Below are 26,662 nucleotides of genomic sequence, written 5' to 3'. Positions count from 1 at the left end.
AATCAGCTCGCTTTTCTTTCTTTTCTCCAAGACTTCTTTAAGACGACTAATATATAGTGATAGAAATTTCCAATATATACCTAAGTTTGACTGTACGCACGTTTTGAAAAGCTGTTCACACCAAAGAATAAATTACTAGAGGGTGTTAGCCGTTTCCTTTCTTTATCCTTGCCGTCCAGCGCGCCTAATTATTATCTGTTTGTGCAGCTGTGGAGTTTTCTCCCAGATCCGTCTTTAGAGCCTTTTGCTTAATCTCCTTTACTTTCTGGAGCGCTGAATGGCCGAAAGTGTCCCATTACTTTGCTTGGTAGCTAAAATTTTATAAATCATGCATTCAAACACTAGATCTGTAAAAAAAATAAATAAAAGACAGGGAAAATAACCTAATTGGAACTTCTGGTCAGTGCTCAATTTTACACAGGTGTGCCCGGGGAAACTACAACACCCTAAGTATACCTTAGTTTAACCAGACCACTGAGCTCATTAACAGCTCTCCTAGGGCTGGCCCACAGGATTAGACTTATTTTATGTGGCTAAGAACCAGTTGGTTACCTAGTAACGGGATCTACAGCTTATTGTGGAATCCGAACCACATTATACCCGACAAATGAATTTCTGTCACCAGAAATAAGTTCCCCTATTTCTTCATTGGCCGGCCAGAGAATCGAACGCGGGTCTAGGAGAGTGCTAGCCGAGTACGATATCGATCCATCCAGTGAGGAACTACTACACCCTAAAAATCTATACATTTGATATACCTCTTTTAAAGTGAATGAAACAAGTTGTACATTGGTTGACTGATATTCACATTCTGACAGAAGCTTTCTTTAATTAAAACTAGATTCTATAAAATCTCTTCCCAGTATAGGATTTGAACAAACTATGTTTATCCCCTGTCCGGTTGATGGCATGATTGTTTTGTCTAACTTGAAGGAAAAATGCACTTTTCACCAGTACATATTTTATACATTTTGTATGCTGTTCTGTTTTATTTCCCAATGAATTTCCACTTTAAAAGATGGAAAAATTTCCACATGAATTACATGGGGTTTGATATACACATCACTAAGTATTGCCGGGAGAGTTCTTTAAAAGTGCTTGTTTCATTATATTATTGTTATATTGAATACTGCATTACTTCTCAACTTAAGAAGGTGGAAATATCTTTGAAATTACTACTATATGGTTTTACAAACAGGTTTTTTGTGTTACGAATTTCTTTGTTATTATCATGAAAAGTAATTTTTGCCGCTCCTAATTCCTAATTGCGTACATTTCACTATCAGTAGAATCAGGGATGCACATACGTAATGCTCCTGAAGACATGAGTTTGAAAACTGATATCTTTACTATATTGCTTTGACCAGAATAAAACTATACACGGGAAGAAATATTGTTCGGTTTTCTGTACGCGCTTCATGTAAATCCATTACTGTGCCTGTGCATTCGGCATTCAAAAATGGTAATACTAATGTCCTTTTCCATTTGAATAGTGATTTGTTATTGGTGGGAGCGATCAGTTAATTTACCAGAAAAGATTTAGATGTTCCTTGACCAAATACATATTGTGTCGTCAACAGACGTGATCCATATTATGTTGCGTGGGAAGATGTTAATTAATATTCTCTTTCAAAGATTCCATTAACAGATTACTGAAACCTGCAGAGAAAATGGTTACTCGTAACGTATTTTTAAAGCAGTTAGGCGATCAGAAGGTTATTGATGATGATACTTAACAACTGTTACTTAGCAATGTTACGTCATGTGGAGCGTTCTATGGTTTACCTAAAGTACATAAAGCTGGCTGACTTGTTGAACCCATTTTGATTTCGTACGATACACCAAATTGTAAATTATCAAAATATTTGGTTCCTCCTCTGCTATCTAATTTTATCAATATTAATTACTCTGTACAGAACTTGGAGCAATTTAGTATCAGAATTTTAAGACAAGACAGATGTGTACATGGTTAGTCTGGATTTTGAGTCTTTATTAACAAATGTCCTTGTGTAAGAGACAACTAAGGCGATTTAAAAAAAATGACTGAAACTGACACTGTTTCAGGATTTTAACCGTCATAATTTTAAGAAACTTTTACAACTGACAGTGCGGGGACACTGCCTTTATTTTTAATGGCGTTTCATACTGTCGTGATGACGGAATGGCAATGGGGTCCCACTCGGCCTGATGTTTGCCTATATTTTTATGTGTTCGCTAGAGGAGCAATTGCTGTACAGTTGCCCTCTGGCCTTCCTTAATCTTTTACTGTCGATATGTCGATGACATTTCAAATTTTTAGAGGCAGAGAAGGGGCCTATATGTTTCTTCAGTTAAGCATCGCTCATCCAAATATTAAGTTCACTATTGAGCATGAAAACGACAACAAGTTGCCCTTTCTAGATGTTCTAGGCGCTCGAGAAAACAATCGTTTTAATTCATCAGCGTTTAGAAAAAAGACTGGCTGGTCAAGGTTTCATTTTTATAGTCATTGCTGTTTTAATTTAAATTTAAACTCATTAGTTATTGTCTTCCACGGGGCTTTCATTTTAACTTCCAGCTGGTCTGGATTTAATAACGAAATACCTTTTTTTTGTATGAATACTTTTAAGACAATTGTCACTCTTCCAAAGTTTTTTTGCATATTTAAATAAATCTTTGACTAATAAATTTACATCTAAATTACAGATAACTGCAATTCCAAAGATGACTTTTTTTCCCGTCTCCCAGTGATTCATGCTAAATCTTTTTATAGCACTTTGAATAAAATGATTCAGCAATATGTATCTGCCATTAACTGTAAATTGATTCCTGTTAATCCTATATAAAATCGTTATTTCATTACAAACACAAAATTATCCCTCTTATGACTTGAAGCCTACTGAGAGTTCGAAATGATTGTCATAAGGGGCTTAGTTATAGAAATAGAGTCAAATTATCTAACCCGGAGTTCTCAATATTAGAGGACACACCAAAAGCTGTAAAACTGAAATTAAATATAAAGATTTTAAGATAATTTCCAAGTTCCCAGTTCTTCTCTTCCTAGCTTTTATCACCATTTATTACACTACTACTGTACATTTCAGGGCCGTGTCTGATAGATTTTCGTCGATAAAATCTTTACAAAGCATCAGATATGGATCGTACTTTGGAAATAGCTATTTGAAGCCACAGCCTAATTGGCAAAAATATGCAGTGATGTCTAATGTGGATAATTAAGGTACTTATCAGAGTAAATCAAAGAAATTTAAAGGGAAACAACTGAATTTAGTAAGCACCCAGAGAGAGGCTAGTTGTGACGTAAACTATGCCATCAGACGTAATAGCAGGGTTCCCAGTAGTATGATAATGATCGTAGAAACACAGATATTTGACCCTCTTGTACAATAAGGAATACCTTGAGTAGGATATGCGAAAATTATCGAAATTGTAAGATAATATACTATAAATGGATTAATGGACAAAAAAATTTAGGCATAGCCCAAGCGCTTGACTATGAGTTACGAGTATCATTCAGCACTACAATGTAGTTATGATTAAATTAAATATATATATATATATATATATATATATATATATATATATATATATATATATATATATATATATATATATATATATATATATATATATATATATATATATATATATATATATATATATATATATATATATATATATATATATATATAATAAAAATGTAAATGAAATAATCAAAATAACTGAAAATTGAACGAATGAGTGACTTCAAATCCATAAAAGAATAAATAAATAGATAAAACCGGGAATACATAAACTCACTGATAACCACTCAACAACCCTACAGCTAACATTAGCGTCAGTTTCAAGTAAGTGAATCAAGCGTATAGAAGCAACAAAACTGACACAGAAGCACACAAATAAAATAATAAAGGGGGAGTAGTGTGCTATACCAAGCACTGTGGATTTATTATGGGACTGAGCATGCATTAAGGAAGTTAAGGTTACAACACATGCGTTATGTTACATTCATTTAGCAGGACTAAGCAGGTACACGTGAACAGGAACTTTTGAGACAATAAGAAGCAACAGAAACTCCAGAGTAACAATCGTTTTCACAGACAGTGTCATTGTAGGACTTGTTGCATATTTCAAGCAAAAGGAAGCGTGAATTGCGCCATGGAACTGTATTACACAATTAATATTCTCTTGTTGGGCGAGTGGGTTCCGTTCTCAGCTAGCACTCTGCTGGCCGCGAGTTCGAATCTCCGACCGGCCACAATAAGCTGTAGGGCCCGTCGCTAAGTAGCCAATAGGTTCTTAGCCACGTAAAATAGATCTAATCCTTCGGGCCAGACCTAGGAGAGCTGTTAATCAATCTCAGTGGTCTGTTTAAACTAAGGTATACTTACTTTTTTACTCATTTGATGCCCATTCCCTTATTGTACTCTACTTAGATTATTATTATTAAAGTAGTTTAACCAGACCACTGACCTGACTTTCAGCTCTCATAGGGCTGGCTCGAAGGATTAGATTAAAATGCCAGGTCTAGGCCAGAGGCCAAGCACTGGACCCAATAGATCATTCAGTATGATGATGAACGAATTAAAATGAAATTAAAAACTGCACATGGGAACATGCTCTCATACTGGAACACATACATACAATAAATACATTTACTCACGCTTCCTTACATACACACTAAAAATGTATATTAAAATTCAGAACATAAGTTAAGGGACTCATCGAAAAGATGAGAGAGAGAGAGAGAGAGAGAGAGAGAGAGAGAGAGAGAGAGAGAGAGAGAGAGAGAGAATGTAAGGTAGGTGTTTGAGTGTGTGAAGCAATATAAGAAATTCCATATACTACTACTACTATTACTACTACTACCAACATCTGAGTCTTCATTCATAAAGTATATGAGCGGGGTGTCTAGTAAAGTACGTCAATGAATGGGAGGGCCTTCAGTAATGACGTTTTACTAGCTGTATCTACAAGCCTGCTGGATTTAGCTGAGTTACCCTTTAAATTTCTTTGATTTACTCTGCTAAGTGCCCTAATTATCCACATTACACATCACTGCATATTTTTGCCAATTAGGCTGTGGCTTCAAATAGCTATTTCCAAAATACGATCCATATCCGATGCTTTGGTAAGATTTTATCGACGAAAATCAATTAGACACGGCCCCGAAATGCACAGTAGTACCGAAGTTGAATACCCAAACCACCTCCACAACTTGAGTTTACCATGACCTGGAATGCTTTGTTTATGTCACTCAGATTTTATACTTTGTCCGCTTGATAACGTTTTTTCTCCCCCCCCCCTTTTTTTTTTGCTCATACAACTTACTATTTTAATTTGGTTGTAATTTTAAGTAAGTCTGCTCTGATAATTATAGTCTAAAGTATTATTCCAGTTAGAGAAAGAGACAGATGTTTTGAAACGTTAGCAATAAAGAATTGCCGTTACTGTGACGTCTTCCTCTGCCCTCTCTCTCCTCTCTCTCTCTCTCTCTCTCTCTCTCTCTCTCTCTATTTATATATATATATATATATATATATATGTACTGTATATATATACATATATATATACATATATATATATATATATATATATATATATATATATATATATATATACAGTATATATATATATATATAAACTTTATCACATACACGATTGTTCTGTGCATTAGTACAATTACTAACAGGACCCCATTCAAACTGTATGGCATCTAGTGGAGATATTTATTCAGAAGAAGATACAGGCTTTCTAGGATAAACAATCCTCATTATCAAGTAATATCTGCACTAGATACCATCCAGTTTGAATTAGATATTTTAGTAATATATATATATATATATATATATATATATATATATATATATATATATATATATATATATATATATGTGTGTGTGTATGTAAATATACATGCATATGTACTTATATATATACTATGCACATTGTACTCATTGTGCATGTGATATTTTATAACGTTTTGCACTGTCTTGAAATCAGAATTGTTCCTGTTTCTCCCTTTCAGTGTTAAGCCATTCCCCAGTAGTTAATTTTTTTTTTGACGTTAATAGTCACATTTGCAAAAAAAAATCCACCTGATAACAATTAATATTCGAAAAGGTAATTTTTACGTCATACAATTCCTTTAGTTTATATCAATTTGAAGTTCAATTTATTAGGCCAAAGTTTATTTACTGTTAGTGAGTGGTATCATTCTCCACGCGGCAGAACACCAATACAATATATCTGACTCCTGCCAAATATGTTTGTCAGTCCTAGATACCATAGAGGCATATTGTCGGTAAGTGATCTTTCCAAAGGATGTCTAAATTAATATTGAAGTGATTGTATTTTTAAAATTATTCTTTCATATATTTCCTTTTATTAAATATTTTGGCATTCATTAAGCAATCCATTTAGTTTACGAAAGAGAGGATAGATGACATATGGCCTGGTTTCACGCTGTCACGGGAAAATAAATTTGTCGGTCGTTAAACCTCGTAAAAGTTCCTGATTTTGTTGAAGAAATCATTTTACCAACACGTTTTGTATCGGAGTACGCTTCCAGCACTATTTCTCTAAATATGTATGCATGTATGTATATATATATATATATATATATATATATATATATATATATATATATATATATATATATATATATATATATATATATATACATATACACACACACGTACATACATACATATATAATATAAAAAATATATATATACTGTATATATGTGTATGTGTATATATATATATATATGTATATATATATATATATATATTCATATATATATATATATATATATATATATATATATATATATATATATATATATATACACACACACACAGTATATACACGTATATTCATGTCACTTTCTGACAACCTATATTCATTAGTGGTCATTTTGTCGAGTTGAAATTGTTTTCTTGAGCCGTTAAAGTTTAACAGAACTATATTCAATCCTCTGACGGAATTCTGCTATCAAACACCTCTTCAGGTGTTATGAACGACAAGTGGAAAAACAGGAAATATTTAGCAATAAAATGTCTAACAGATGAAGCTATTCATAAAATGTGAGGCTTCACTCGAAGGACGTTCACCTCACACCCCTTTCCGAATCTAATCAGTATGTTCCTCCTACACTCCATCCACCAAAATATCGTCGTGATGAGGAAGTGATTTAGCCAAATTTTTTTGCCTCCTGTGCAGTACAGTAGTATGTACAAACATCTTGTCTTTTTTGTGTTGCCATGTGCTATTGAAAACACCGAGGCCCACTCTATAAATTTGTATAACAGATTAAGATGACATTAGGAATTTTTGTGAGATAATGGAGGCACACCAAATAATGTAATGAATTCCTCCAACTATCCTCCCTTCATCGTGGAAGAAGGCGGTATTCAATTTAAAAGTATCATTTCCGCTGAAACAAAGTTCAGAAACAGCCTTAACTTCTTGGTTGCATTCGATAAATATGTTGCCGAAAATAATTAATAAAAAACGTGTCTCTTTACGGTTCTTTATTTAATGTCTTAGAGCAAAGGAGCGACAAAAATTCACTCTCGAGAAAATTTCACAAAGCCAAACTAATTCAACCGCAAGCAGTATGGATTATCACACGGCCTGATAAAGACGGGGAGGTTGTACTTTCAGATAAAGTGACATACGCCAATAATGCCCAGTAACTATTAAATGATTAATAGTCCTGTGAAAAACGAACAGAGGACCCACTAACAAATCTGACTCTAACGTTTAATAAATCAGTTAGAACTATCGGAGGTAATAAGACAAAGACATTTAGTTTCTTGGAATCATTTAAGATAATCAGTCTTCTTCCCTATTTCTTTGATATGCCAAAAACGCATGAGGATGGAATCCTTCTACACCCCTTAGTATCCAGCAAGGGTTCATTCACGTGCAAATTTTCCGAGCGCCTCGCAGATTGATTATCCTTCTTAAGAACCCTGGCATCCTGCCACGTAAAACATGCGGAAGATTTTATACTCAAATATGTTAACTTAATCATCTCCTTGAACAACATCAAACAGCTTAGTCTACACGTGGAATCTCTATTTACTAAAGTCCCGAATGCTGGTGAGTTGTTTTTTCTAATTAAGAAATTACAGATATACGAAGAAAACTTTCCTGAAGTTCATAAAACGTTCAAATTAATTAGCGTATGTGTAACTAACGAAGTTCTGTCTTTGCAGGGTAACTTTTATTTTTATAAACAAACTTCGGCAGTGATATGGGCAGCCCTCTCCTCTCCCCGCTCCTAGCGAGCCTTGTCATGGAACATTAGGAAACACATTTCGTCGGCAATTACACGTCATAAAATATCTGGCTGAGATAGCTGGATGATGTCTTTACTTTCACAGTGACATGCATAGTAATAGACTTCCAAAGATGAAAGCCATAAATGTATACTTTCGAATTCACTTTACCTTAGGAATAGCTTACGTCCATCTGGAAATATGATAGGTAAGTGCTTCTTTGCCCACCAGGAGCAGAAGCACTTATCAGTTATAATTTCTTTTGGGTGTAAATTATTCTAATGAGTGTAGCGAATTCGATGTTAAACTTTATTGTAGAGTAATGAGTGCCATCAATCCGACATTTCCGTTGCAGACGACAGGCAATTACCTGTGCGACGCGAATGAAATCAAGACTAACATAAGACGCCTTCAGAGAATGGCTAAAATTTTTACAAGCACAATAATCATAACAAAGTACTTTTAGTAAAAGTATTTACATTTAGGAAAGCTGTTGGTCCACCTCTGGAAAATGTTTACTGGAATCAGGGAAAGCAGAAATAGAAAAGAGTTCTAAAGCGCGTTATTCAGTGGAAAGGAACTGCCACTGAAGAGAGAAGTAGGGAAATAAGACAAAAAGATTGAGAGAGATGATTAGAAGGTGGTTGTGTCAAGGCTGTGTTCACCTTGAAAAAAAATTCAGTTGGTAAAAAATCTAGAAATAGTTGACTCTCTCTCTCTCTCTCTCTCTCTCTCTCTCTCTCTCTCTCTCTCTCTCTCTCCTTTCCCTGTGAGCATATATGTGTGTGTGTGTGATAGTCGGCTGGATTAAAAATCATGTCTTTCGTAAATGGATCATAATGTAATGCTTCTTATATCTCAAAGCTTTCGCAAACCACTTAGTGGTGATATCCGGGACCTTTAAATTCTTGGGAAAATGCCTGTTCCCACGCACTCTGCTGGGACGATTTTGCGAGAATTTTTACTTGCTTTCCTTGTAATGATATTATGCCCGAGTCCTAACGCAGCGGAAATTGCGCATATCAGTTACCTGTGCCGGCCTTTTCCGTAAATATTTGTGTGTGTTTCCTACTTTGTTTCTTGACTTCTTTGAGAATAAGGGTCGCATAGTGCTATTAGGATATAAAATTACGATATTAAGGATGGCGCTACTTTGGCTTGTTATCTACGCGTCTCCTACTCCGAGGTGCTGGTACTAAACATGGCGGAAGCCCCATGGGACGCCGTGTTCAGTAGCACTAACCCCTCGGGGATCCAATTATTATTCACACCCATTTCTATATTGTGTGGTCGACAGATTATTATATTAATAAACGATGTCTTCGTGCGGCCGTCTACTTTACATTTACCATACGGTATTTAGTACTAGCACCTCGGAGTAGATGACGCGTAGATAACAAGCCAAAGTAGCATCTTAAGAATGTCGTGGTATTGCTTTAATTTTGATCTATAGCTAAATGATCACTTCAGGACCAATCTCCCCTTGAGAGTAAGAAAAAAAAATTTTTTTAGTAATGAACAAAGAGGAGAGCGCAATGGTATTTTTTCCTCTTTGTGTTTTAGCATTTGCAAAAATCGAAATCCAATAACATCTTTAATGCTTAACCAAGGAAAAAATATCAGTCATACACAAAGATGATAGGCGCTTCATAATCCCTATTCTTTAACCTTCGTCACAAAATTGTTTATTTTTCGTAGAGGTTCTTTTGTATCAAAGTTCGCCATCTAGTGGCACTTCAGATCTTTGTGGACGACAAAAAGTATCTGCCACTGGCAGCCAAAGGCATTTTGTATTATTTTTATTATCTGTTTCTCTGATAATATTTTCTTTTCATCCCATCCTCCTTGATGTCTTGAAGAGGGTAGGTGAGAGATCTTTCTTTCGTACACGTGAAACTATGGATGCTTCTTAAGGGTTGCCTCTACGATTTCTCGATGTTTTACCACCAGTCTGCGAGATATTTCCTCTTTGGAAAATGAAAACTGGAACTACAGTTTCAGTTCCTGAAAAGAATTGTTACAATCCATTCTATAATCAAATATTCAACTATAACATTAGAGGCTAATGATAATTGCACCATACATTGAAAATTCTATGTCCTCCAGTGTAGGGATTTTCGTCGTATCTCTTTTTAAAGATATTAGTGGTCTTGGCTAATTTGATTTAAGATTCATAAAGAATTCCTAGTCATGTTTATGGCATTTTTTCATAAAGGCCTCTTGATGTGAACCAAAAGTTACTATGAAATAGAATATGATCTCTTTTGCCTTTATCAGTTATGGATCTACTACGAGTCTTAATATCTAAGCATATTAATCTTCGCGAAGAGTACCTAATCTATTTTGATTGAATTTGTTCTCTTCTTCAACTACTTTATATCCCTTCAATGGTCTATCAAATGGGGATCAATGTAATGGAAACTGGTTAGGCATCACAGTGTCAATACTTTTTATATCCAAGTAAAAAATGCACCGAAGTTTCTTCATAAATCAAGTTTTCTGTACAAAATGTTGTATGAAACTCAATGGCCCATGAAACTTTAGCCGCGGCCCGTGAAAATCAGCCAAGGTCCGGTGGTGGCATTTGTTGGTACCTATTGCGGTGCCAGAAGTACGATTATGGCTATCTTCAAAATAAATAAACTAAAAACTACTGAGGCTAAAATGCAATTTGTTGTGTTTGATGATTGGAGGGTGAATGATCAACATACCAATCAACATACCCTTTATTTATCTCTGCTATCAGTAAGCAAAGTTAATTTGCTTAGGTTGATTATTATTATTATTATTTCAGTAGATGAAGCCTATTCACATGGAACAAGCACACGGGAGTCATTGACTTGAAATTCAAGCTTCCAAAGAATGTTGGTTTCAACCTCCCACCGCAGACCCCACACTGCAGCAGTAACTGACCATGATACAGAGCCAGTGATTTTTCATCGCCATGGGTGAGACGCGAATCAGTGGCATCTGACCATTATACCTGCAGACCAGCTAAATGGTCGGAGTTTGTCTTATAGATGAATAGCCTTTGCCTGACTATTGAGATTCATCTGTCCAGAGCTTGTAGTTTTCAGGTGCCACGACTTTCTGCAGAATTAACCTGTCGCTAGAAAGCTGGGGTGGAAACTTGACCACCAGAGGCTTTGTGGCTCAGAAACCACTGGGGCTTTTTGTAGTCAAGATGAAGTTATCACCTTTGCTTCTCCAGTAAACTGACACCGAGACATAAAATTCCCGAGACATTTTTATGGTTTATGATTATTTTGCTCAATTCTGGTGGCTATCAAGATGAACTAGATGCTATGTTGGGATTTTTCATCGCCAGCACTTTTTTGAAGTGACCTAGACACATCATAGATTTGTTATTTGTATCATCAACTGAATGATTCTGGCCATAAGTCACATTTATGGCCTCCATTGTTACTGAGATGCAGCCAAAGCTATTTGAGGTAAGAATTGGACGCAAGTGAAGATTATGATGGCAGACAAGGTATTCTTGTTTGTTTTTTTATTAATTTCTGAGAAAACTGTAATATTCAAAGTCACTGGAATTCGAAATCAGTGCCCTTAGCCATGAAGGTCAGGAAAACCTAGGGTTAAATTATTCAACATAGTAAAACAGATCAAATCAAAACGCTGTCGACACTTTCACGTAGACCTGTTTCTTCAAAACTAAATTTTCTTTTGATATAAGTGGCTTCCTGGTTATTTCTGATACTGATATGTTTTTAATTACACATTTTTTTTTATTTCTGTAAGTATTTAGAGCCATAGAGATTTACATTCCAGTTTTTTCTTACCTACACTGAGGTGTTTGCTCAAGCGGACGCGTGGCTCATTTGAAAATCAATCTTCTCTTCTTCTTTTCATCACGTTTTCTTGTTGAAATGAAAGAAAATACTTTCGAAAATAAACCAAACTTTTCTCCTTTCTTTAGAACAGTCTGAGTCTGTAGTGTATATAATTTTGGTGTTTGCCAGTTTGTATACAATTTTCTAATTATGATACTTTTCCTTGTTCTTCCTCAGCCCTTTACAAGTTTAGTTTTTTATTATCACTTACACAAGTATTACATATCCTTAGAATATCAGTGTTTCTTAGATTTCCATTATTGTAGCCTCCCTTCCTTTCACTTCATAATTTCATCTCAACTTTTCTTAGTCTGCGCTGATTTTGTCCTTCCTTTCTCTTGATAATTCCATCAAGTGTTTTCATATTTTACCTTATGTTTAGCGTTTCCTTCCTCTCTTAATAATTCAATTACAACTTTTCTCAATTTGCATTTATTATATTTTTCTTTCTTATCTCTAGCTAAATCTGTTATAGCGGCTGTACCAGCTTCCTCGGCGCCATCATAGACTTTTTCACGCACCAATGATGTTTTCACTTTGAAAAATTTAATCATGCTCTTTAAGACTTCTTCAGGATGAGAGAACCTTTTTCCCCCTACATAAGATTCTTTTTCGTAATTGTGTTTTTTTAAATGTTATTTGGGAGTTAGAGAACTTTAAAAGCAAACTAAATTGTGTGACGTCTATAGTATTTTCTCCTCTCTTGATTTGAGTTATGGATTATTAAATATATTCGAGAACAAGTTCCTTTCCAACAGATTAGCAATTACTTTTTTTCAGTTTTAATTTTTTAAGAACTCATCAGGAATGCAACATTATATGTATATATATATATACACATACACATACATATACATATATACATACAGACATACATATATGTATATGTGTGTGTGTGTATTATAACCACAACAGCCAATTATCTTCTCGATTTCTTCACACTTTTTTGGGGTATGCTTTTCACTCTAAAAGCTCAAGATGCAAATGAAGACATTCTAACGCCTGTGGCAAGATTCGAACCCGCATCCATGTAATCAGAAAGAGGTTAACAATATCCACTTGACCATATATAAGCAGGATATAATATCCTGCTCATATATATATATATATATATATATATATATATATATATATATATATATATATATATATATATATATATATATATATATATATATATATATCACTAAGTCCACGTCGGAAGGTGAGTGAAAACCGAGACTTTGAACAAGTACTTTCGTGGTTTATTCTACATTTTCAAGTTCACACTAAATACAAAAGAAGTTGACAGAGGTTTATATACAAAAACAGAAGGTGGGGGCTAGGTTACAGTTTGTTAATCTGGGCAGCATGTTCTTTAAACAAAAAAGACAGGGACAAAGGATCAAGGGGTAATCCAGGGTGGAGATTAACATTCCTGGTGGTAGCTTCGATGAAAACACTCTCTAGCAGATTTCTTTTTCGATGGTCGTTGACCTTGTAGATGACCGTTGACTTATCCCAGTTCATCCCATGGCCTGTCTTAAGCCAATGATCCAAAATGCCATTATTTGATAAGCCTCTTGAAATGGCATATTTGTGTTGGGAGCTTCTTACTTTTAGTCCTTTTGATGTTGACCAATATAAATCTTATTACATTCTTTACAAGGAATACTGTATACAATATTGTTTGAATTGGGTGGGCTATTCTTAATTAGTTTATTTCTCAAAATATTATTATATTTAAATACTAAGTTAATATCAATAGTTTTTAAAATGGGCACTGCAGGAATGAAATTAGGATGAAATGGTAAACAGAATATTCTTAAGTTTGTTGTTAACAATGGTTGGTTTATAATATGACTGTTTTTGCTTTGTTTTTACAAAGTTCTAAAAAATATGGAGGGTAACATAATGAATCTCCTATTTTATCAATAATCATTGCTGGGCAAAACATTTTTTGTAAGGTCATGAATGAGAAAAATGAGGGAGATAATTTGAGCAGTATACCAGAAGCCAAAGATGACCTAAAAATGCTTATGAATGAATTCTTGGGTTTTAAAGTGGCGTCGGTAACAAATGGGCTTAAGTCTTAGAAAATACTTTGCTGTGATTGACTCACTGCAGAGATGATTTTAGCTGACACATCATATACTAAGTACGCTGCTTCATAGAATACGGTATTAGGAAACAGCCGAATGGTGTGGAACTAAAAATCATTCAGATTACCCAAGAACGAAGCCGAAGCAAGATTAATATTAATTGTGTAATAAGTGAATATCTTAAATAGTGGGGTGCTGCAGGGGAAAGTAATCAGCTTTGCTGTTTGTCTCTCGTTGATTTTATAATGTGAAAGTTGACTGGAGATAAAAGAAAAAGTTTAGATTGGAGGGGCGATAAAAAGCTTGACAGAATATAAGCATGCAGACGGTGCTGTTTCAGCCGGCAAAACACTGTAAGATTTACCAGTCTTGCTCTGTAAAATTCTTAATACTTTTGGAGCTATCGTAGATTTAAGAAAAAACATTAATGGTAAGGACAAAGTTTATACTGAGGGCTGATATAACACTAGATGGAGGAAGGATTAATCAAGTAGAATCTTTCAAATATTTAGGAACAATCAGTATTTAATACACACTCTCTGTGATTGTAATTTTATATGAAACAAAGGGTGCGATGAATCAAGTTTGGAAATCAAATAGATTGAAACTTCAACTGAAAATAAGCTTATACGTTAGTCTAGTATGATCTGTATTGCGACATAGGTATAAATACTGGTATGAGAATGAATCTTGTATAGTGGAAAACATTACATCATTTTGCTAAAGAAAAGTCAAGAAGATTTAATATGAATTCAAGTGTCAGGCCAGAAAAAGTTAAGTTTAACCAGACCACTGAGCTGATTAACAGCTCTCCTAGGGCTGGCCCGAAGGATTAGATTTAGTTTACGTGGCTAAGAACCAATTGGTTAGCTAGCAACGGGACATACAGCCTATTATGGAATCCGAACCACATTATAACGAGAAATGAATTTCTATCACCAGAAATAAATTCCTCTTATTCTTCATTGGCCGGTCGGAGATTCGAATGCAGGGCCAGCAGAGTGCTAGCTGAGAATGGAACCCACCCGCCCAATGAGGAACTGTGGCAGGTTAGAGCTAGCAGTGGTAACATAAAGGAAGTTATGGTAGTTCCACAAGCACGAGAACTGTGAGATGGGCTTCTTGGAGAGGACTGGAGTTTCATGGAAGCAAAAGCATAAGAAAGACATTGATGGCGGAATTTCACAGAGACCCTATGCAGCGCATGGTGTAGGAAATGAGCATGATTATACACACACATTATTATATATATATATATATATATATATATATATATATATATATATATATATATATATATATATATATATATATATATATATATATATATATATATATATATATATATATTATATATATATAGATTTATATATATTATATATATATATATTAAATATATATATATACACATATATTATACAAGGTTATAAGATCAATGTCGTAATTAACTTAATCTCAAAGAAACTACAGTAGCGCTGGCCGGCCTGCTCACTGGGTAAGTGCATTCTCTCTCTCTCTCTCTCTCTCTCTCTCTCTCTCTCTCTCTCTCTCTCTCTCTATCCAAGTCACTAACTGAACTAAGGAGGCACAGCAAAACATGTCTACAAAAATATAATTTTTTCAGTGGTCTAATAAGGAAAATAGATTGGAATCAAAATAAGAATGAAATGGGAATATCAGCATCCCAGAATTGTTACCCAAAAATAACCAAGTAAAAATATAACAGTCTGCCAGTTGAGTCTATACAACAAAAGAGTCAAAATAAGTCAAACACGACCGTAGGTATGATAAGTCACATTTCCCTCCATTTATATTGACCTCTATTCAATACATCTGAGGAAACAAAGGGAAAAACAAAACTTTTAAAAATAGGCGCAGAGAAAAATAAATGTGGGATATTTCCCATGTTACCAACACCAAAAGAAATTCACATAATTAAACATGGCAAAATGAAAATTCAGAAAAATCAATATAAATCAAGGAGACATAGCAGATAAAAGTAAATGGGGAGAAAGATATTCAGAGTATGGTAATCAGTGCAAAGAATCAGTGCATGTTAAACAAAGTTATTAAAGCCCATTCAGGTTTTTTTTTAAATGAACTTTCAGGTCACCTCACAGGAAGTACACAAAGTCTTCCAGGAAAGAGGATCTGATCACAAGGGAATCTCGTTCTGAAATGTCTAATATGTACTCATATTGGATAATTCACACTTTCTATGACACGCCCATGAAAGCAACGAACGAATGCTCTACTGGAACTTGATGACTTCCGGTGACATAACCAGAGCTTCACCCCAGGCACAATGCCCTTTGTCCCCATGGGAAGCCAGACTTGACGACAGGCCTTCGTCAGCACTGACTTGCTGAATACGTAGGCACTGTTTCCATTTACCTTTGCCCAGAATTTCTAAAAAAAAATGCTTAGCTAAAAAAAATGGAATATATGACATTATTATTCCAAATGTTATATATACAGTATATATATATATATTATATATATATATATATATATATATATATATATATATATATATATATATATATATATGTGTATGTGTGTGTGTGTGTGTGTGTGTGTGTGTGTACAGTATATGATGATTATAATCACTATTGTACGTGATTCATTTATCAAACATTTCCACAGTCCTTCACCAGTGGCTTGGAAATAAAGTCGAAACCAGTCAGGACCTACACCCAGTCTCTTATTTTTCACCTGTGAAATGGTATATATTATATATATATATATATATATATATATATATATATATATATATATATATATACATATACATATATATATATATATATATATATATATATATATATATATATATAGCAACATATCACTGGAGAACATATCACTGTGATGATCATATATGCATCAGCTCTGTCATGTACTGTATCTTTACACCTCAGCAGGGTTCAGGTACAAGTGGCAAGGAAACAAATACAGAGTCACAAGAAGACTTCGCGGCAAGACAAACAGTGCTAAAAAGATATCCTAACAATTATCGAACAGTGATGATGCTTAATAGTCTACTTGTTTTAAAATACCATTCGTTAAAATTTCATCAACTTTATATAAACCTAGGCTGATATTTACTAAATTGACAGTCTTTTTCAATTATACAGGATTCTATTAAATTTCTTTTCACCAGATCTTTGCAAAACATAATTTCCTTTGATTCCGTCCAATTAATACCATGATTACTATTATTCATGTGTACAAATAATGCATTTGACATACTACCTGTTCTTACACTATATTTATGTTGCTTTAATCGAACAGCCAGCGTCTTCCCACTTTGTCCTACATAAGTTTTATTACATGGTTTACACGGAATCTTATAAATACATCCTGTTCCGTTTCCCGGTGAATGTCTAATTAGCAAGTTTCTAATCGTTCCTAGCGTTTTAAACACAACATTAATACCCAGGGGCTTGACTTGTCTTGTGATGTTATTAAAACAAGTATAAAAAGGAAGCACTAAAAGATTTTTGTTTTCGAACATTTCAGTTTTCGTCAATCCGTACAACGTTTTTCTGGCTTTACAAAAAGGTGTTTTCAATAGAACTGTTTGGATACTTCAAATTGCCAGCAATTTCACGTATTCTGTCAAGTTCTTGATAAAAAAATTCGGGGCTACTGACCCGCAGAGCCCGTAATAACATAGCAGAAAAAACAGCAGTCTTAGTTTTAAATGGATGGTTAGAGTAAAAGTGAATATACGAACAGATATTTGTGGGCTTCCTGTAGACAGAAAATTTGTACTTTCTATCAGATCTATGTACCAACACGTCTAAAAATGGCAATTTTCCGTCTTCAATCTCAAGGGTGAACTTTATGGAGGGTACTAGTGCATTTAATCTACTGAGAAAGTTGTTTACGTTCCTTTTCACTGGCCATGAACAAAAGATGTCATCCACATACCGTACCCATAACACACCTCTTGGCAATAAGTTCTGTAAATATTTTCTCTCGAAAAACTCCATATATAGATTACTAAGTATAGGAGAAAGAGGATTTCCCATGGCCATACCAAATTTCTGCTGCTCACAATAGTTACATTTTACAATTACCATTAAAAGTAAACTTGCAACCTTTGATACAAAATTTTATAAGTTCTATTAAAGCTTTGTGTGGCAGTATGAACACATGTTTTTTTCGTCTTGTTAATTAGAAATTCACCGGGAAATGGAACAGGATGTATTTATAAGGTTTCGTGTAAACAGTGTAATAAAACTTATGTAGGACAAAGTGAGAAGACGCTGGCTGTTCGAGTAAAACTACACAAATATAGTGTAAGAACAGGTAACATGTCAAATGCATTATTTGTACACATGAATAATAGTAATCATGGTATTAACTGGACGGATAAAGACTGTGACAGTTTATTGAATATCAGCCTAGGTTTATATAAAGTTGATGAAATTTTAACGAATGATATTTTAAACAAGTAGGCTATTAAGCATTAGCACTGTTCGACAATTGTTACGGTTGTTTATCTTTTTAGCACTGTTTGTCTTGCCACGAAGTCTTCTTGTGACTATTTGTTTCCTAGGCACCTGTACCCGAACCCTGAGGAGGTGTAGAAATACATGAAAGCGCTTGCTTCAAGTCAATTGTTTTCACCTTTGTCCTGGCTGATACACACACACACATATATATATGTGTGTGTATATATACATATATATATATATATATATATATATATATATATATATGTGTGTGTGTGTGTGTGTGTGTGTGTGTGTGTGTGTGTGTATGTATATGTATACATAGTGTGTGTGAATAATAAATTGTCACGTATACACGCGTTATTTTTTATGCTAAAAATATTACGATAAAAATATAGTTTGTGTGTGTATGTGTCAATGTGCATGTATGTTTGTATGGTCTATTCTCAATTGCTTACTGGTTTAAAGGCATAGGTATTCTCTGAATTCTAAAAGCACGCACAATGAGATGTTGTCTATCGCAACACTATAACTGCCGGTAAGGGTAGCTGATAGGGGCACGTACAAAGTTCTGTTCGCTTTTGTTGAAGGAAGGAACACTTGACATAAAATATAAAGTCAGTGTCCATGTATTCAGTGCAGCTTTAACGATCTTAAAAAGAACTTCCTTGGAGAAGTTTCGCGTGGTAGTCTTCCTAACACGTAATTCTATTTGTGATGAACCGAGTGGATCGGTCTACAGAAATGTTAAACAGAGAATGTTCCTCCCAGGAGGCAATCAGATGATCTTCTGCCAGAGGGTTTCTCACAGAATCTCCAGGGAGTCCTCTGGGGAGCTGATGTATTTGCCAGTTAATCTTATTTCAAATAGCCGCTGGGATTCGAGATATGATTGGGGGAAGACGGTCTTGGGTTACTGTATTTGTGATTTTCGACATTATCATAGGCTTATCCTGGAGGGTGCGTCTCTCGTCAGGAGCTGAAGCCATGCTGAATTTCTTTTTAGGATTTTCCGACGTTCTCTTCAATCTCAGTTTTCCGTCTCGAGGGAAGAAGACGTATGGCGATTTAACCATTATGCGTAAGTTATTCAAACCATTTTTAGTTTTCTGTAAAAGGAAACTATTGAGATGGCTTTGTCTGTCCGTCCTCACTTTTTCTGTCCGCCATCAGATCTTAAAAGCTACTGAGACTAGAGGGCTGCAAATTGTTATGTTGATCATCCACACTCCAAACATCAAATATCCCAAATTGCAGCCCTCTAGCTTCAGTGGTTTTTATTTTATTTAAGATTAAAGTTAGTCATGATCGTACGTCTGGCATCGCTTTAGGTACCAACAACACAGGCCACCACCGGGCCATGGCTGAAAGGTTCATACAGCATTATAAGCTGCACAGAAAACTCGATTACGCCGAAGAAGCTGCGGCGCATTTTTTTTTTTTTTTTTTTTAGGCAGGTGTTAAAAGGATCTTGCAAATCAAAACGGCACGCAGTTTGACGTAGTAGTTAAATATCGTTGAAAGGGACGTATATATCACCACGTATGTTATTATTTTCAAAGAATTCGTTATGAAGACATCCTATGTAGTATCCGTAAAAATAGCAATAAGAAAGGTTCGATTGAATTCGAAGAAAGGTGACCTAATTGTCCTAACTCTAGGTACCTAATAAGGTTGGCCATAAATGGAATGGAGAAGTAAATTTTTTTCGAAAATTTCTTTGTCTTAATTTTTAATAGAGCTAGGAAGAAGAAGAAGAAGCAATCGAGTAAATTATCACTACAGTGATTTTTCTTTTACCAAGATTAACTTAAAATTTTTCGTTCGAGAGTAGCCTACATGCTGCAACTAACAATTCTCGCTTCAACACATATGCACAGAGAGAGAGAGAATTTATACAGGGCCAATGGCATAATAATAATAATAATAATAATAATAATAATAATAATAATAATAATAATAATATAATAATAATAATAATAATAATAATAATATATGAAGGGAGTAGACCCTCTTTTAAACAGGTCTTATTAAAAAGGATGGCTGTATTATGCGAATTTATCTTATATAGTGTTTTTTCTATCTTCCTTATGATTCGCTTTGCAGACCTGAGGCGTGCATTCCACAATCATAGCTGCCTCAATTTCACGACCGAGCAGAGCCAAAACCGCTGCCTCCCCTTCCTTGACGTCCTTGTGGAACAGAGAGAGGCCTCTTTCTCTACGAGGGTCTACACGAAACGCACGAACCTGGGCATGTGTATGAACGGGGCGAGCGAGTGCCCCGAGAGGTATAAGCGCTCCACCATCAGCGCCTACGTCAGGAGGGCCCTCTTACACTGCTCCTCCTGGAACGACACACACGGAGAAATAGAACGTGTAGCCCAGACCTTCGTCGACAATGGACACCCAAACCCGAATATAGAAGAGTCTATCAAGGCGAACATCAATAGATGGTACCGTCAGGAACCTCGCCCCGATGCTCCTGAACGCATAGAGCTCTTCTATAAAGGACAATTTCACCATAAATATAAAGAAGACGAACGCGCCCTCAAAAACATCATCGAAAATAATGTCAGCCCTGTTGACTCCAACAAGTATATACATCTGGTTATTTACTACAAGAGCAAAAAGACGAGCAGCCTGATGATGCTTAACAACCCAGCCCCCCCTCAGCAGGACCCCTTGAAGAAAACCAACTTGGTATACCGGTACTCATGCCCCGTCCGAGGATGCCTCGGTTCTTACATCGGTATGACCACCATGCGTTTCTCCAAGAGGATTTCCTGCCACGCCCAAGAGGGGGCCATCGTTAATCATGCCAGGACCGTCCATAATCAGAGAATAGCAAGAAAAAATATAATCACGAACATCGAAATAATTGACCGAACTACCGACCACCGCCGCCTACGCCTCTTGGAAGCATTGCACATTGGGAAGGAGAAACCAACCCTCAACATTACGCAGCAAACCTTTCTCCTCCCCACGGCAGCCAGGAGACATGCACCAAGCGATCCCCATCGCGAACGAGCGAATCAAAATTCGGCATCTGAGGATCGAAATTCTTCCATTCATCCCCAGCACTACAACGCCACTTGCACGCAAGACGAATCACGAACATCGACCTGGGAGAATAGGCTCCGCCCGATGGTACATGCCTTGGGCAGCCAATCATAATTCAGCACCGATCAAGACCCCCCCTATAAATACCAACCCGAGCACCTCATTTCTCTTAGGGGCTGCTCTAGGAGCAAGAGCCCGTGCTGGCACAAGGCCAGCTAAATCTAAAACAACAACAACCTCGTTTCTTCAGACCTTCTGCAACCACGTCCAGAGGATGACCAACGAGCTGGTCGAAATATGTCGACGGTACCTAAAATAGAACCTGAATCCAGACGAACGATTTCTGATTGGATATTTTAATAAAAGACTTCCAATATTCCGCACACTATCCTTTTCCAACATGAATATCGGCCAGTTGCTGACTAACATCGCTGAGCCTGAAAAGTGAATCATAAGGAAGATAGAAAAACACTATATAAGATAAATTCGCATAATACAGCCATCCTGTATTAATAATAATAAAAATAATAAGGAAATTGATCTTACTTATTTCATCTTTATTTTCCAGTGCCATAGTTATTTATTTGCTGTCCTTGACTCTTCATATTTTTACAAAATCTTCTGAATTATATATATATATATATATATATATATATATATATATATATATATATATATATATATATATATATATATATGTATATATATATACGCACATATACTTGAGTATATATATGTATGTATATATATATATATATATATATATATATATATATATATATATATGCACACGCAAATACTTGAGTATATACTGTATATGTGTGTATATATATATGTATATATATATATATATATATATATATATATATATATATATATATATATATATGTATACACTCACACACACACACACACACACACACATATATATATATATATATATATATATATATATATATATATATATATATATATATTCAATATTTCTTTCTTTCCATCTTTCTTTAAGCGTCATGGCTCACTCAACTGAGTCAAAAGGCCCCATTTCTCCCTTGGGTATCAGCCTCTTCGAGTACAGTTAATAACAACTGGTGAATTTTAGAAACCCTTCAGAACTTTGTTTTTCTATGGTACTACCAAATTGACCTGCTTTCTTTCGAGTTTCAGAATACCTATTTTCACCAAGATCTCGTTTTAGGCTATAAACCTCTCATCATTCAAGCAGAAAATTTGAACAGTTACATGAGTTGGGGTCTTTGTTTTTTTTTTTTTAAGATATTGTTTTATCTATTATTTATTTTATCGCCATATCAATGCCTCACACATGTTTAGAAGCTTAGGTAGCATATTACATGGTACGTTTTTACTTTCAAAAGGTACGTGATGCTTGTGCGATATGTGGTAATATTTTTGAGGCAATTTTTGCTGTTAAAGCTAATTTCCATTTGAATATCTCGACCAGACATTTAAAAAGTATAATTTTCAGGTTAAAATTATTTTTCTTCTTGCATTATTTATTTTTATGCAAGTATCAGCGTATTTGATTATGACGGAGTTAGTTATGCACATTTATCTCCATACCAGATTATTAATTACGTTTTCTATCTAATAAATTATAATTATGAAAATATACAGATTGTGCTTATAGCCCTCTGTTTACTGTTGATTCAAGTAAAGTAAAATGAAAGTGTATTGTCATATAATAAGGAATAAATCATGCATAACTGTTTTTAGATGACAAGGCTAAACATTCTTGGGTGAAGTGCAAGAGGTTATTCACATTTATTTTGGCATAAAATCGATGCAGCAGGCAAAATGCAACAGTAGAAGAATAAAATATATGAAAATTGTGTGCTTATAACTACACCTTTCTAAGATATCTTATATATATATATATATATATATATATATATATATATATATATATATATATATATATATATATATATATATATATATATATATATATATATATATATATATATATATATATAATATTTACTTTACAAGTACAATTGCTAATCAGCACACTTCAAATATCAATTACTTTTGCCGGAAACAAAATACTGATCTATGAACAACCGGGAATAACATAATTAAACTCGAATAAATAATTTTCTTGTGGGTTAAGGGGCACGCCGTTTCAAAACGCACTTTATGAAAAATGATAAATGTGCAACAACATCGAGCAGGTAATGAAGCTTCGAAAGTGGAGGAAAGGGCGAGTCAAACGAAGCATATTGAAGTGAGAGAGGGGCAGAGAAAGACAGGGCTCAAAATCAAAAGGATAACGATGGTGAAAGGCGGGATCGGGGTCATCGTCCCGCAAGAATGGAAACCAGAGCAATTTATTTGTCTTCAAAAATGCGAACGTGCAAAGACCGAGGAAAGAGGGATAACATGATATTTCTTAAGCACTGCTCTGTAAAAGGAATTGCTCGTTATGGAAACAAACTTGCGAAGTGGAGAAAAAGGTGCAACGAGAAGGAATCTGGAAAAGTTTTGCAGTTGGTGAAAGTTGTTGTTGTGCTTTTTCAGTTCTCATATTATTTGCTTACTTGCCATTCGGCCTACCATCATCATAATTTAACTCCTGATAAACAGACGTTTATCTGCCGAATGCAAACACACGCACACACATAAACATTTATATATATATAAATTATATATATATATATGTATATATATATATATATATATATATATACATATATACATTATATATTATATAATATATACATATATATACAGTATATATATATATATATATATATATATATATATATATATATATATATATATATATATATATATATATTGTCACAAAGTGATCAAGTACCTGGTTATTACACAAATAATAATACCAAAATTTACCTCACTTCGACCAGATACTTGAAACCTCCTAACAAATATATTACGACTGAATACTCTAAAGGTACAGTGATCCCATAAAACTTACTTATCACTTGAGAAAATCAATATAACTTTATCAGGTTATGGGTGAGGTAACAACTAACAAGCTATAAACAGAGTAGTGGAAAATGGGCATCACTTCAACAGACACTATAACTGTTTCCCTGGTTCTGTTTCACCTAGATAAGTCTCAGGTGAAGAAACAGATATATCACTTACCTTGTACACATTCATTAATTTCTCTAATTACTGGTGGTCAAAATGAAATGCTGTGCTTTTAAAACTTTAAACAAACAAATTTATTTCTAATTTCAAAAGTTATATGCAGAGTTCACAATCTCAAAAAGATTTACTGTTATCCGACAACAGTGTAAAATTTAAGTATTTCTTAATCAGGTTCAATTCACAAAACTTTAATTTATTAAGAAAGCAATTTGGTTAAGTAAGATTCAAACCACTAACTATCACTCAAGTTTTAAACATATACTTGATTAATTAAACTCAACATAAATGTTCACCAAAATATTACTGACTGGAATCCATATAAATATTCTCTGAAATCTCAGTAATAAGTATGCACTAACAAAATGCTAAGTAATCACAAGCACAAAACTTTGTAAAACAGTAATTATAAAATTAGAGTGATATGATGACACAGACACATAAGAACGAAATATGCAAAAATGAAAATATACCAACAGCCATTTCACTAAGACACAATTATGTTTAAAGATTATATCCATCTTTCAAAAGATTACCTTCACTTTTAAAAAAAGGTTAAACTCACGCCTTTCTAAGACTTTCTCAAAGACAACACTGCCAAGTTATAATGACATACACAATGATATATGATTAGCAGCAAGACACATTAGAACTCACTATAAGAGATATTATTCACCTCTTATCAAAATAATAATTCTCTACCTAGAACAACACTTTAACTCTTAACATAAAACCAGTAAACATCACTTTACCTTTTGTAAATATTACACCATTACACACTTTCCACAATGCTTGCACAAAATATACCTCAGATCACTCTTACAAAATGAGTACACTTCTTGGGTGAGTTTAACAAAGCTTGTACAAATAAGAAAGCACCCAGTAAATCTTATACATGAATGGTATGATTGAGAGAGAGAGGGATAGGACCTATTGCCAGTAACCCCTGTGGCTGACTGCCTTACTCTGGTTCAGTATTGCACTTTCATCTTCAAGCCCTCCCAGAATACATGATACATAAAGTATACATACATTATACATACAGGTATACATGTATGGTATACATACAGGGCATTCTAAGGCCCAGAAAGAAATATGCCAGGGCTCTTATCAATGATTGACATCATCCTCTGTCTCAAACCAACTGAGCAAATAAAAGGGAGGTATTTTGGACCCTTTCTGGCTCGCTGTCAGCATGCCAACTTCATCTACCTCACTTACTCATTCTCTCTTTCTCAGATTATGAAAACATAATAGACATAGGCCAAGATAATAAATTCAGAATAGGCACACAGAATAAATATGTAACAGGTAATTCGCTGCTGATAGCTGTCAAACTCATCAGAGATAAGACAAGAGGGCCTCTGCCTTTCTCCAAACACGACTTCCTTCACACCAACCACCTGTGTAAATATAGGAAACGCTAAGTGATAAGGTTAAAAAATATCTCCCTCTCTCCACAACATGCCAAAAATTTGAGTTAATAACACTTTAGCATACTGCACAATATATTAAACAAATGAAAAAAACGTATCAAAATATTTTAAGATCACATGATACACAATTCATCTGTAAGAAAAGACATTTTAAAATCATATTATCACAACAAATGACGAATCTGCAAGCAAAACATCAAAATTTTCACAGAGACACATATAATATTTGTAGAATGGTTTTACATACTATAACACCTTATAATAATATATATATATCACACACATTACCACCAGTTTCGAATTCATTTCCAAGCCATTGATGAAGGACTGATACAGAGTATTAGAAGT

The 26,662-nt window shown here is 34.5% G+C and overlaps 1 protein-coding gene across 6 annotated transcripts in view; it reads left to right on the top strand.

Moving 5' to 3' along the window:
* The window catches only part of LOC136845715 (uncharacterized), an 893,447-nt gene that overhangs the window by 244,036 nt on the left and 622,749 nt on the right, over window positions 1-26,662 (top strand). The gene's annotated exons all lie outside the window — the stretch shown is intronic.

This window comes from Macrobrachium rosenbergii, chromosome 14, assembly GCF_040412425.1.
Source record: "Macrobrachium rosenbergii isolate ZJJX-2024 chromosome 14, ASM4041242v1, whole genome shotgun sequence".
NCBI classification, from domain to species: Eukaryota; Metazoa; Arthropoda; class Malacostraca; order Decapoda; family Palaemonidae; genus Macrobrachium; species Macrobrachium rosenbergii.
This window is presented reverse-complemented; position numbering and strand designations above follow the sequence as displayed.